Source organism: Dendropsophus ebraccatus, chromosome 6, assembly GCF_027789765.1.
Source record: "Dendropsophus ebraccatus isolate aDenEbr1 chromosome 6, aDenEbr1.pat, whole genome shotgun sequence".
NCBI lineage: Eukaryota > Metazoa > Chordata > Amphibia > Anura > Hylidae > Dendropsophus > Dendropsophus ebraccatus.
The window spans coordinates 125,342,978-125,356,544 of NC_091459.1; the positions used below are offsets into that span (position 1 = coordinate 125,342,978).

General features: G+C 44.0%; 1 protein-coding gene across 1 annotated transcript in view; it reads left to right on the plus strand.

The window, feature by feature from the left end:
• SUPT3H (SPT3 homolog, SAGA and STAGA complex component) overlaps positions 1-13,567 on the plus strand; it is a 389,270-nt gene continuing 375,703 nt past the window's right edge. Inside the window, exons 1-2 of the mRNA XM_069975873.1 lie at positions 1-21; positions 4,695-4,831. The gene's annotated coding sequence lies outside the window, so the exon portion shown is untranslated. The remainder of the gene's footprint in view (positions 22-4,694; positions 4,832-13,567) is intronic.

A 13,567-nucleotide genomic window follows, 5' to 3' on the forward strand; every position in this document is an offset into this window, starting at 1 on the left:
CTTCATAGTTACAGAATACTGGTAAATCTATGTTTATTCTGTCTTCAGTCATGCATCCTTCTTCTTGGGGCTAGAAGTTGAGGCAAAGTGAAGGAAACTAAGGGTATTATTACACGGGCCGATGGGGGCCCGATAATAACTGTAAACGAGCGCCGATCTGCTAGATCGGCACTCGTTTACTGGGCCTATTACACGGCCCGATAACCGATTAACAAGGGCTGCAGGGACATTGTTACCGATGTCCTTGCAGCCCTTGCTAAACTGGCATACATTACCTATCAATGGTTCAGGGCTCCTCTTACGGTCCGCTTCTCCCCAGGTCCCGCACGCTCCAGCTTCAGAGAGGCCTGTCTTAACTGACAGGCAGCTCAGCCAATCACTGGCAGCGGCGTTCCCGTCCAGTGATTGGCTGAGCGGCCTGTCAGCTAAGACAGGCCACTCTGAAACAGCAGCGGGCAGGACCCGGGGAGAAGCGGACCGTAAGAGGAGCCCAGCAGCATGGATAGATAATGTATTTACTTTGCAAATCGTCAGACGCCGGCCACGCACCATTACACGTAGCAATGTGCAGTCGGTGGCCGAAAATTATAGGTCCAAACCTATATCAACAATCAGCCCATGATCGTTGTCATTGGCTGATCATTGTGTTTATTACACGGAACGATAATCAGCCGGATAGGGCCGATTCAGCCCATTATCGTTCCGTGTAATAGTACCCTAAGAATTGAGGTTGTCGGCAGGATCGGCCGTCACTATAGAGCAGTGATGGTGAACCTTGGCCCTCCAGCTGTTGCAAAACTACAATTCCCATCATACTTGAGCAGCCAAAGCCAGATCTTTGACTGTCCAGGCATAATGGGAATGGTAGTTTTGCAAGAGTTGGAGGGCCAAGGTTCACCATCACTGGTATAGAGTGTATGGGGTCTCCCGACACTCCACCGATTATATCAGTGATGGAAAATCACTACCCAACCCCTTAATTCTTGGACAGATAAGCCACTGCCGGAGCTGTTGAGCTAAGGCTTAACCCTCTCCTACAGTTGGTTGTAATGAATGCTCCTTTCCTGTTTTGTCTCTATAGACAGTGCAGCAGGGTGTCTGTGCTTTATGGCTGCCATGTATTGGACAGAGAAGTGAATAGACTAATAAAGTTTCCAGGAAGTGATGGAGTGCAGCTCCTCCCCCAGAGATTATGGAGTTATGTGGTACAGTGTGTATCGTATTGCTATTTTGCTGCATATCAGTATCCAGTAATAAAATAAAGCTCAAAGTTTACAAATCATTATGTTGCGCACCTTCTATTGACAATGACATGACTCTGCTCACCCTGACCCAGTCTACACAGCAAAACCAAACAATTATCTGCATAAAACAGGAAATAGCCTTATCTGTGTGTTGCAGTACTTAACATGGCTTTTGTATCCATATAAAATATCTAATTATCTTAAAAACAATGTAATTTGTGAATAATTTATTATTCTTGTTTAATTAAAACATTCTTATTTTAATGTACAAATTGGAATTGAGATGTAACATTAAAAAAAAATCTTAAAAGAAAACAAAAATCATGACGTGAATTTTTTTTCCCACCCCTTCTTGTGCTCTTTGCCACCCCCTGTGTAGTGCTGAACATTTTAACGTCTTTCTTTCAAATCAACTGTTGTCAGAAAGTTATACAGGTTATTAACTATTTCTTCTATTAAAAAATCTCAAGTCTTTATGTACTTACCAGCAGCTGTATGTCCTGCAGGAAGTGGTGTATTCTTTCCAGTCTGGCACAATGCTCTCTGCTGCCAGAGGTTTTCTATCGGGATTTACTACTGCTCTGGACAGTTCCTGACATGGACAGAGGTGGCAGCAGAGAGCACTGTGTCAGACTTGAAAGAATACACCACTTCCTGCAGGACATACAGCAGCTGATAAGTACTGGAAGGCTTAACATTTTACATATAAGTAAATTACAGATCTATATAACTTTAACCAGAACACCACCATAAAGCCCCTATTCCACAGGAGAGGAGCAAACGAGCGCTGTCAATACAGGGAGGCCGCAAGGGGGGGGGGCTGCTCAGGTGATCACTAGATCGTCCGGCAGCCCATAGAAGATAGTGGCTGCTGCTTCTTCTACTATTCCGCGGAGGGACGGCAGCAGATCTCTGCTATATTAGTCGTTTGTCTTTCAACATGTTGAAAGACAAGCGACAGCAACGACCTTTGCCTTGTATCACACAGGACAATTATCGTCCGTAACGGCCGATAATTGTTCAGTGTAATAAGGCCTTAAAGGGGTTTTTCAGTGAAAATCTTTTTCTTTCAAATCAACTGGTGTCATAAAAATATATAGATTTGAAATTTACTTCTATTTGAAAATCTCAAGTCTTCCCATACTTATTAGCTACTGTATGTCCTGCAGGAAGTGTTGTTTTATTTTCAGTCTGACACGGTGCTCTCTGCTGACATCTCTGGCCGAGACAGGAACTGTCCAGAGAGAGCAAGAGAGGTTTTCTATGGGGATTTATAGAAAACCGAGATAGAGTTCCTGTCTCGGCCAGAGATGTCAGCAGAGAGCACCGTGTCAGACTGGAAAGAATACACCACTTCCTGCAGGACATACAGCAGCTTATAAGTATGGGAAGACTTGAGATTTTTAATAGAAGTAAATTACAGATCTGTATAACTTTCTGATATCAGTTGATTTGAAAGAAAAAAATTTTCACTGGACAACCCCTTTAAGAACTCTTCCCCCCATGGATGATTCTATAACACATTGATAGGGTGGGGAATATCTCTGTAAAGTGTGTAGCTATAAGCAGGCGGAGTGTACAGAAATAGCCCGGAGCTACGGCACATGTTGTCCATCTTGTCTCTGCTTTTGTACTTTACATTCGACCCTAATCCCCTCTTGGATATGTTCTCTCTGAAGAAACAAGTCACCTCGAAATGATAAAACGGAGAGCGCATTGCTGTGACTACACATCCTAAATTCCTCTATCATGTCTGATCTCCCTGCCAGCAAATTAAACAAATTGAAGCCAGCAAAGCTTTATTAGCTGTACATTCCTGCTTTCATTATGGCCGTGGATAAGGAGCGAGCTGCTTAACAGGTAAACACAGCGAGGCCCAAACCCCGTTCACACCTAGACCCCATCAATTCTGAAGAATCTTGGTGTTTTGGGTGACACCTTTGTCAGGTTTACCAACTTCTGTTTTTAAATGTATTGTGAAGGATATAGCAATGTGGTTTTCTACAACCACAAGCCAAATCTAATATACAGGTCCCACAGCTAAGTGCAGAATGGGGCCTCACTCCTTTATAACCATCTTTAACAGCAAGGGAGTTAAAGGGGTACTCCGACGAAAATCTTTTTCTTTTAAATGAAGTTAAATAGGTTTGTAATTTACTTTTATTTAAAAATCTTACGTCTTCCAGTACTTATCAGCTGCTGCATGCCCCGCAGGAAGTGGTGTTTTCTCTCTGGTCCTGCACAGTGCTCTCTGCCGCCACCTCTGTCCATGACAGGAACTGTCCAGAGCAGTAGTAACTCTCCATAGAAAACCTCTTCTGCTCCGGACAGTTCTTGACATGGACAGAGGTGGCAGCAGAGAGCACTGTGTTAGACTGGAAAGAATATACCACTTCCTGCAAGACATACAGCAGTTGATAAGTACTGGAAGACTGGAGATTTTTTAAATAAAAGTAAATTACAAATCTATATAACTTTCTGAAACCAGTTGATTTGAAAGAAAAAGATTTTCACCAGAGTACCCCTTAAAAACCAATTTTCATACTCCTTTTCGGGGATTATGAGTTAAAAGAAGAGGGTCTTATGTTCTCAAAATGGTTGTAAGGATCATCTCTGGCTCTGGTGGACATGCTACGTCTTGCATTGCACAGGCAGCTCATTAATTTGAATGGACAATGTGTAATGCTTCATTTCTCCTGTGGTGGCACTGCAGAGAAATTGAACACTGAGGGGGAGATTTATTAAACATGGTGTAAAGTGAAACTGGCTCAGTTGCCCCTAGCAACCAATCAGATTCCACCTTTCATATGTGAACATAGGCTAATTACCTGATACTGAGGTCAAGCATGTTCAGAAACTGATGCAAACTGGTGTTAAAGGGGAATTCCATTGGAAAATGTTTTCGAACCAGAAATTTATACAGATTTGTAAATTACGTCTATTAAAAAAAATCTCCAGTCTTCCAGTACTTCAAGCTGCTGTATGTCCTGCCGGAAGTGGTTTATTCTCTCCAGTCTCACACAGTGCTCTCTGCTGCCACCTCTGTCCATGTCAGGAACTGTCCAGAGCAGGAGAGATTTTCTATGGGGATTTGCTGCTGCTCTGAACAGTACCTGACATGGACAGAGGTGGCAGCGGAGAGCACTGTGTCAGACTGGAGAGAATGCGCCACTTCCTGTGGGGCATACAGCAGCTGGTAAGTACTGGAAGACTGGAGATTTTTAAATAGAAGTAATTCCATCACTGTTATACAAAAGCAGTCTACCAAAAAGATAAAAAAAAGCCATATGTATGGGGCCCAGCACCTCGTGGTATCTTAGGGAATTCAGCCTACCTATTTACTTTGAGGTTTCTAACTAAAAAATAATTATTTTTAGAAAAAGTAATGTCTGCCGTCTCCCAGAACAAACAGTACATTGTAATTAATTCGGCGTTCACTTGACTTTGCAGGAATCCTTTGTGTGCCGACAGCGTACAGTACGTCATGGTGATACATACATTTGCGGTACGTGTGATGTTCAAACCTATACGTCTTGCTTTGTCAATAGTCGGTCAGACAGAGCGATGGGCCCGGCTGCAGACATGAAGTAAGCTGATTTACAGTAGGCAGATTATGTCTGTGGGAGGCCGTCTCTGCCGTAAATTGATGTATATAATTATCTATATAATCTGCTGACAGTCGGAGTCATTTGAGATCAGATACATGTAAGTGATTGTTCTGCTGGAAAGTGTTTGATGAGGACCCCTGACGTACAGGCAGACCTCCAGTTACTATAAAGATTCCCGTTTACCCTATATAGCTGCCAGATGTTTGTTCGGATGGCAGACTAGACATAGTCTAGTCTCTGACCTCTTCTAAGTTGGTTGGGCCATCCATGTGAGGTCACTCTATTAGGAATAATGGGTGCCATGAACCTTCTCGAGTATCTCGTATTGACTTTCAAGGGCCCTATTACACGGAGCGATAATCGTCCGAATTGGGCCGATTATCACGCTGAGTAATAGAGACAACGATCAGCCAATGACAATGATCATTGGCTGATCGTTGGTTCAGTTTTGGACATAAAATCATCGAGCGCCGACTGCGCATTGCTACGTGTAATAGCAATGTACAGCCGATGGTTGGCGATTGTGACGTTTGTCCATCACCTGATACCTTACCTCTCCCTGCTCCCGCTCTTCTCTCCTGTGCTCCGCCTATTCCAGCCTGTGATTGGCTGAGCGGCCTGTCAGAGAGAGAAGACCGGGAGCGGGGAGAGGTAAGGTATCACGTGTATGGGCAAGGGCTGCATGGACATTGCTAAAGATGTCCATACAGCCCTTACTTCCCGATTAACGGGCCATCTAATAGGTCCAGTAAACGAGCGCCGATCTAGCAGATCAGAACTCGCTTACTAGAATCATTGGGCCGACTATCGGCCAATGTAATAGGACCCTAAGAATAGAGATGAGTGAATTTACAGTATGTTCGCAAGTTTGCAAAAACCCTTAACATGCGGCGTCTTCTTCCTGGTGGCTGGAGAAGAAGGATGCAGCTCTAGGCTGCATCTATTTTTTTTCCAGCCACAGGAGTTGAATACCAAGCATTCGAGGTTTCGTGAACTTGAACATACTGTAAATTTGCACATCTCTATTCTAAATATCCACCTTTCCAGAGTCAGGGATTGAAGACCACTTGAGGCCATACGGTCCATGGCTTCCACCAAAGAGAAGTAAGTTGAGGTTGGCCTCATCAAATGGGGAGCTGAGGTTGAAGGGGGTCAGAATTTTACCCCCTATGCTTGCAACATTTCCCAATTTTCTAATTTCCTAATCGACCTTTTCACATATTACCTGGCACAGTACACTTAGTATGGACCTATTTCGTAATGGTTGGTTACAATGGGAATGTGGCAAGTTCTCTATGGGTAACAAAGCCTGGGATCCCCCATTATTAGGATGGGTTTAGATTTCACTGGTCAGATTTTATTGGTAGAAAAACAGGTCAGGAATAGGGTTAAGTGGAATTGACAAACTGTTCACATTCAGCATTTGACTCTGGAGAAGTTACATGCCGCCCTATGGCTGCCTAGAAAACATGGATACAACCTATGGTTGTATCCATTTTTTCCAGGACTCCCTAGGGTGGCATCTAACTACTTCAGATGCCGGGAGTCAAATGCTGAGTGTTCTGGTTCGGAGAATGTTGCCAAACCCGAACGTTCGGGAACTTTGCTCAGCATTAAGGGGTTATCCAGCGTGGGGGGACCGCATCCCGCATCACGGCGCTCCGGTGCTCGGTTCCCGGCCACTTCCGGGTGTCTGACGCCGCCCGAGACGCTATGTCTCAGGGCCGCTCAGCCACTCATTGAAGGAGGCGGGATCCGAGCGGACTTCAAACGGATCCCACCTCCTTCACTGAGTGGCTGAGCGGCCCTGAGACGTAGCGTCTCGGGCGGCATCAGACACCAGGAAGCGTCCGGGAACCGGGCACCGGAGCGCCGTGATGCGGGACCCGCCGCTGGATCAGGGAGGTAAGTGGACGTCTTTTATTTCAGCCACCTCCTTCCCCCGGTCCCCCCAAAAAAGTGCCCCCATGCTGGAGCACCCCTTTAGTCTGGATCACATACTGCAATGGAGCCCAAGGGCTATAATATAAGCCTGGTTTACAAGACTTGTATCTGAATCTACAGCAACCAGCAGTGGAATCCTACTAAACTCGGTAGGAAGACATACTGGATGCTAATTCCCTACAATTAAGGCTTGTTTGCATGTTTCCCATAAGCAGCCTCATTGAGGAGTTCTTCATTCTTACTTGGATTTGCTATGTGTTTATAAACTATGGTCAGGAAGTAGTACAAAGAAGCTTAGAATGGTTTATAGCCATGAAACACTCGAAGGAAACACTACCATAAAACATAAACAAAAACACAGGGAAATTCTACATGGAGACATTTATAATGTAATCTCGGAAGGAGCCAAGTGTTAAAACATCAAATGGTATTCCCTATTCTGTGGAATTAGCTGATCGGCGGGGGTCTGAATGCTGGGACCACCATCATTTCCAGGGAATATTGTCCTTTGAATGAACCACGTGCAGTGTGGACTCATGGCCAGAGCACCGTTCATTCTCTATAGAGCTGAGCTTGGCAATGTTCTGAGGCCCCATGGAGAATAAATGGAATGGCGCTTAATTCAGTGTTCAGTTCCTTGCCGACCTGTGGTAGCGGATAACCTTTGATGTGAGAAATACCCCATAAGGCCATAGGTAGCTTAGGGGAGGTAATAATTCTCACCAAAGAGATCTGGGGTATATAGAGATTCCTCATACTTGCCAATCCAGAGTCTTCTTTAAAAGAAAGAGTCAACCGTGTAATCCACAGGTATGTAGAATTACAGTTTACTATTATACAATGTTACCTAAGGGTAGGGCACACTGCGTTTTTGCAGTCCGTTTAAAGAGGAACAATCAGTAGGTTAGACAAGCTAACCTTCTGATAGCTCCCTAGTGGGCATGGGGAGCTGAGGATGAAGGTATATCTCTTACTGCTGTTAGGAGCACTGGGAGCATGGCTACCGCCCCTCCGAGTACCAATCGGGTCCGTCCCCGGGCTGGCCCTCTCCATTGAAAATCACTAGAGGGGGTGGGCTGGTAGGGGGACCGTAGAGCGGAGGGCAGGTCACTGCATGGGGGGATGGGGCCCACCCCCTCTATAATTATCAACGGAGGGGGGCAATCAGAACCGTGCTCGGAGGGGTGGTAGCCACGCCCCCAGTGCTCCTAATGGCTTATTGGGCACAACTGCCAGCACAGGAATAGAGCTGAGGATGAAGGTAAGAGACATACTTTTATCCTCAGCACCCCGTGACCACTAGGGAGCTATCAGCAGGTTAGATTCACCTTTAAAGAACTTGTTTTCTGATAAAAAAAAATAGATGCAAAAATGAAGTGGGAAAAAAAGGTGCAATTGTGTGCATCCCTTTGCATCTGTTCTTTCCGTTGACTTCCATTATATTAAAAAAAACGGTTCGAAGCAGATCTTTTTTTTCTTTAGTGTACACAAAAACATAGTTGGCCGCGTTTTTCTGTACGTTAAAAGTAATCATTTAAAAGTGGATCTGAAAAATGGACTGAAAAAACACAGTGTGAACCTAAGCTAACAATACATGACAACAGAATGATGGACCTGCGTTTCATGGATCATAATGCTGCCTATAAATTGTGTTAAGCGGAGTTGCTGAACCGTTTGGGTTTGGAATGTTCTCTGAATCCAAGCACACAGCATTTGACTCCTGGCATCTTGAGAAGTAAGATGCTGCCCTACGGAGTCCTGGAAAACACAGATACAGCAATAGGCCATAGGCTTTATCCATGTTTTCCTGGCAGCCCTAGGAAGTCACCTATCTTTTCCAGATGTTGGGAGTCAAATGCTGCGCACTCGGGTTCGAAAAAAGTTCCAAGCCCAAACAGTTCGGCAACTCCACTAACCACTACCTATAATCTAATATACCTATAAACATAGGGTAAGGGTATGGGCCTGACCCCAATGAGTGGGGTCACCGAGATACTTCATATGGTACAATGCTCCTTGGGGAAAAAGGCTCCATAATATGGCATCCAATGAAACGAGCAACATTTTTTAGATTCTGACAGAAAAAAAAACTTTGCCTCTGAAGGAGATTGGAAGCAAACAGAGAACAAATAGAGGTCTATATGTGCAGTACTATAGATCTGTACAATTCAGAGATACAGAGCCGTCATGTGCAGAAATCCCTATATCTGGATATATGATGCACACCACATATCTGCGGTTTTAACACTTGAAGTCCAAAAATTCCAAACCATCTAAAACAGAGCTCGGAAATGCTTTCAATGCTTGATCTCCTAGAGGTTTGGACCACTTTGGGCAAGATGAAATAGGGTATCCATTCACACTTTATGACGCTAAATGATGTAATATTCTAACTTTACAATGGGCGTATATTTTCCTATACTTGCGAGAGTGAAAGGTCCTGAACTAGAGATAAATATGGCATGTCCCAGTCTAATGCCAGGAGGGAATAAACCAGGAGACCGGGAGAATTACTGCTTGAAGGCTACTTTCATGGAATGAAGTCAACATAAGTGCAAACGCTAGAGATGAGCAAATCTTGAGCACATTTGGGTTCATCCCATTCTGAGCATGCGGCATTTGATTAGCGGTGGCTGCAGAAGTTGGTTGCAGCCCTAGGGAGTCTGAGAAAATATGGATATACTTCTTCAGCCACCGGTAATCAAATGTCACACACTTGTGTTCGGATGACTAGGTTGGGTTCACACGCTTTGGTTTGGATAACTAGGTTGGGTTCATACGCTTGGGTTCGGATGACTAGGTTGGGTTCATACGCTTGGGTTCGGATGACTATATTGGGTTCACACGCTTGAGTTCGGATGACTAGATTGGGTTCACACATTTGGGTTCGGATGACTAGGTTGGGTTTACGCACTTGGGTTCGGATGACTAGGTTGGGTTTACACGCTTGGGTTTAGATGACTAGGTTGGGTTTCCGCGCTTGGGTTTGGATGACTAGGTTGGGTTCACACACTGGGGTTCGGATGACTAGGTTTGGTTCACACTCTTAGGCTCGGATGACTAGGTTGGGTTCATACGCTTGGGTTTAGATGATTAGGTTCGGTTTCCACGCTTGGGTTTGGATGACTAGGTTTGGTTCACATTATTAGGCTCGGATGACTAGGTTGGGTTCATACGCTTGGGTTTAGATGATTAGGTTGGGTTTCCACGCTTGGGTTTGGATGACTAGGTTGGGTTCACACGCTTGGGTTTGGATGACTAGGTTGGGTTCACACGCTGGGGTTTGGATGACTAGGTTGGGTTTACGCACTTGGGTTCGGATGACTAGGTTGGGTTTACACGCTTGGGTTTAGATGACTAGGTTGGGTTTCCGCGCTTGAGTTTGGATGACTAGGTTGGGTTCACACACTGGGGTTCGGATGACTAGGTTTGGTTCACACTCTTAGGCTCGGATGACTAGGTTGGGTTCATACGCTTGGGTTTAGATGATTAGGTTGGGTTTCCACGCTTGGGTTTGGATGACTAGGTTGGGTTCACACGCTTGGGTTTGGATGACTAGGTTGGGTTCACACGCTGGGGTTCGGATGACTAGGTTTGGTTTACGCACTTGGGTTTGGATGACTAGGTTGGGTTTACACGCTTGGGTTTAGATGACTAGGTTGGGTTTCCGCGCTTGGGTTTGGATGACTAGGTTGGGTTCACACACTGGGGTTCGGATGACTAGGTTTGGTTCACACTCTTAGGCTCGGATGACTAGGTTGGGTTCATACGCTTGGGTTTAGATGATTAGGTTGGGTTTCCACGCTTGGGTTTGGATGACTAGGTTGGGTTCACACGCTTGGGTTTGGATGACTAGGTTGGGTTCACACGCTGGGGTTCGGATGACTAGGTTTGGTTCACACTCTTAGGCTCGGATGACTAGGTTGGGTTCATACGCTTGGGTTCGGATAACTAGATTGGGTTTACATGCTTGGGTTCGCTCATCACCAACACCCATATGGAGACAGACGTACAGCGCTGTATGAGTATTAGGCTCATCCATGGTATGTTCTTAATATAGCACTTTTGGTACATTGTCTCATACAAACACGTTTCCTTGCAGTCTAAACTGTGTTGCTTTGTTTGGTATCTTTGTCGTGTGATGAAAAAGTGAACAAGTAGGACAAGCTGCGGCTTCCTCTTCCCCTATTCCCATGGTATAAAGTACTGTGGTCCATTTGCAATAGACAACTTCCTCTTTCTTTTGCTTCTGGTAAAGAAAACTTGTCCACGACTCCTTGAAGCATCACCATGGTTTTATTATCAGACTAGACAGTACCTTTCAGATCATTGTCTGAATCTCAGATGACTCATCGGCAAATAGGGGGAATGATAATCCTGTGGATGTGCGTGTTTAATGCAGAGCCAAGAGATCACAAGATACAGAGACATTAACTATTCCAGAGCGTTGAGCTTATAAGGGGCCTTTTATAATGGAATTTACTAACAGTAGTATTGTCTTTTATGAACCTACATTACATCCCGCCATTTTTCTATACGTCAAGTTCAAAAAATGGAACATGTTGATTTTACCTACAGTACCTAGTCATCCAAACTTCAGCCCATGGGATGCTCACACGGAGTCATAACCAACCCACACAACATTGCATTTTCCCTTCCCATCAATGGGGTGCGGCTGCGAGGACTAAGGATCATAAGACATGGCAACTGTTTGTGATTATGGCAGCCATCGTTGCCTGCAATCACACTTGTAGACCATATGAATAATATCACTTGCTGCTTCCCATCATAAGCCCCTTACATAGCCCAAACCACCTTGATCTGTACTGATGGGGACAAGACCCCCAAAACAGCTTTCTATAGATGGATAACTCTTCCTTTTGGAGGAGAATCTAGCTAGTATGAGTGTGTATCATTTCCATACTTTCTCCCATGGAGTGTTGACTAAAAATAAGTCTCCATTAATTTTGATTGGAGTCACCTAAACGTTCAGATTCGGCAATGTTCTCTGAAGCCGTACATTCGACATTTGACTCTGGTGTCTGGAGACGTTAGATGTCGCTCTGGGGGGTTCTGTAAAACACAGTCACAGTCATTTAACCCTGCTGTTCTGTTCGGTTAAAAATGACCGAATTTGAAATTTGATATTTTTTAAAATATTCATTATGTGGTTCTGAAACTTGTGGTTCATTGACTTTTCCTCATTTTAGGGGTTCTTACTAATAGCAGTTTTTATTTATTTATTTTTTGTTTACTTTTTGCTCCACGTCTTTTTTTTTACACTTGTACTGTCAGGTCAAAAAATGACCGATAGCCTTTTATACTAATCTCCAGCCATTTTTTTAAAAAAAGAAAAGGAGTTATAATCTCATTTTGGTCAATCAGTATCAGACAACAGAAAGCCAGACATGATGTTACATTACAATGCCACTAAAGGGGTAGTTGATACTCTAGATCAACTCATAGGCACTTACACCTGTAAACGCAAAACTAATCGGTGGCCAATGGTTGTTTTTTTACAATATTCTTGATGTGTCGGTGTACAATGCATTTGTGTTATGGCGTGAAATAGATCCAAATTGGAACACAAATAAACTATATAAAAGAAGAATGGGACTTTTTTAGAGGAATTGGGAAAATCGCTGGTTAGCCCATGTATTGAACAAAAAAGAAAAGTAACACCCAGAGGGGATAGAGCTGCAGCCATTGTCCACAGGATCCAACAGCATGCTGAAGAAAGTGAACCAAGGGCTTCCACTAGCACTGCGACGATGGCCACGGCCTCCACCAGCAGTGCAACCAGCCTAAAACGGAAATGACGCACCTTCTTTCCAACATCAAGTAATCGCAAATCAAATGTGATATGTTGCAAAGTGCAAAGTACTTATGCAAAAGACATGTAAATTATACTTGTGACAAATGCAAATAGTAAATTTAGCACCTTGATCCTTATTTCACATTTTATATAGAAAAAAACAATTTTTTTTTTTTATAAATATATATTTACATAACGTTTGATGTTACTAGTTATAGTTTACAGCTTTATAAAGACTTTTTTTTTTCAGCATATGCATAAATATGCATAAATAATGCGATAAGGCCATCTAACATTTTTTTGACACAAAAAAAATATAAATTAAGTTTTTTATTTCATTTTTCATTTGTTTATAAACAACCATGTTCACATACAGTATAAGGCTATGTTCACACTACGTAAAACTACGGCCGTAGTTCTCGCTGCAGAACTACAGCCGTAGTTTTGCGGGGTGGAACATAACCTTACTTTCAATGGGATCCCGATCGGAGCGTACACACATCGTATACGTTCCGGCCGGGATCTATGTGGCGCCGCAAATAACTGACAGGTCAGTTTTCTGCGGCCGGAATTCAGTGAATTCTGGCTGCAGAAAGACCTGTCAGTTCACACGGCCGCTCGCTTCACTGTGTGCTATGGTAAGCTTTGATGCGGGCGTGGGCTGATGCGTCCGCATCAGAGCTCTGTGGCCAAAAGATCATCCGGCCGGTACTTAAAGCGTAACTGTCATTTCAGGGTCATATTTCTGAAAACATTAAATATCAACAGTACAAGCGATTTTAAGAAACTCTGTAATAGGTTTTATGTACTAAAAGAGTTTCCTTCTGTACTGAAAAAGCAATCTCCCAGCCTCCCCCCTCACATCAGAAGAAGCAGGATTTCTGTCTCCATTATGTGGCTATGGAGAGGGGAGGGGCTGTTAGGAGTGACTGAGCACGGAGCAGTCCTGCACAGCA